This window comes from Myotis brandtii, unplaced genomic scaffold, assembly GCF_000412655.1.
Source record: "Myotis brandtii unplaced genomic scaffold, ASM41265v1 scaffold612, whole genome shotgun sequence".
NCBI lineage: Eukaryota > Metazoa > Chordata > Mammalia > Chiroptera > Vespertilionidae > Myotis > Myotis brandtii.
Window position 1 is genome coordinate 1,385,273 of NW_005370328.1, and position 1,116 is coordinate 1,386,388.

A 1,116-nucleotide genomic window follows, 5' to 3' on the forward strand; every position below is an offset into this window, starting at 1 on the left:
GGGGGAGGGGGAACTGTAAAACCTAAAAGATTTGCTTTCCTGATTCACCACCTCGAGGCAAAGAGGAGCTTCTCAAAAATGTGTGCGAAAGAGCCCTTCGCTGCAGGTGGACACCGACCGGATACCAGGTACGTCTTTTAAAAGGTGGGGAAGAGGAGAGATGCAGGGATTTGAACAAAAAGTTCCGAGAGAGAAGGGTCAAGCAGGACTTGGGATTTCTGATTTGGGCCACGAGGCGGGGGTGGAGCTGTGGTCCACGGACATGAGTTAGAAAATACGCTCACCTTAAAACACCTGGATGGTTGGGAATGGGGATTGAATGAATACAAAATACTTAAAAAAAAAAAAACAACACCAAATAACTGCCCTGATGGCTTGACTTCAAACTCCAGAACTATTTCTTGCTCAGTTTGTGATCTCAGGAAGTTACTTTTCTGTCGTTCAGTTTTCTTGTTTGTAAAATCAGGTGGTTATAAAAGTAAAGTATTGGGAAGAGACAGTGTAGTGGGTAAGGGCTCAGGCTCTGGAGTAAGGCGGCCCGAGATCGAGTCCGAGGTCTGTTGTCGCCTCGCTGTGTGACGGTGGAGAAGTTACCTAACTTCTCTGTGCTTCAGTTTCTTCCTTTATAACATGAGGGTAATGATGACCTATTTCGATGGTGCCAGGAAGGGTTTAGTAAATAAATAGGCTGCCGTTACTTCACTGACTCGAAATACCACCTGTATGATAGAGTCATGTACTAACTACATAATGACATTTTCATCAGTGACGATTGCATATACGATGGTGGCCCCGTGAGGTGATAATGGAGCTGAAGAATTATAATTTCCCAGTGACATCGAAGCCATTGTAATGTGTGGTGCAACTTACTACTTACCTGTTTCTGATGATGTTGGTATAAACAAACCAACTGCACTGCCAGTCTGACATGAAGTGCTGCATACAGTATTTTCACTGTCCCCTTTCTGTGTTTAGAAATGTCTAGATACACAAATACAGTTGTGTTATAGCTGTCTACAGTGTTCAGGACAATAACATGCCGAACAGGCTTATAGCCCAGGACCAATAGGCTGTACCATGCAGCCTGGCTGGGTCGTAGGCTAGACCAGTGATGGC

At 44.8% G+C, this 1,116-nt stretch overlaps 1 long non-coding RNA gene across 2 annotated transcripts in view; it reads left to right on the forward strand.

The window, feature by feature from the left end:
• LOC102251862 overlaps positions 1–1,116 on the forward strand; it is a 77,294-nt gene that overhangs the window by 33,208 nt on the left and 42,970 nt on the right. Inside the window, exon 1 of one of the 2 annotated variants that reach the window (XR_314361.2) lies at positions 31–128. The exons of the other annotated variant lie outside the window; for it this stretch is intronic. This is a non-coding gene — a long non-coding RNA (uncharacterized LOC102251862). Of the gene's footprint in view, positions 1–30; positions 129–1,116 lie in introns of those variants that run through there. 2 annotated transcript variants of the gene reach the window in all.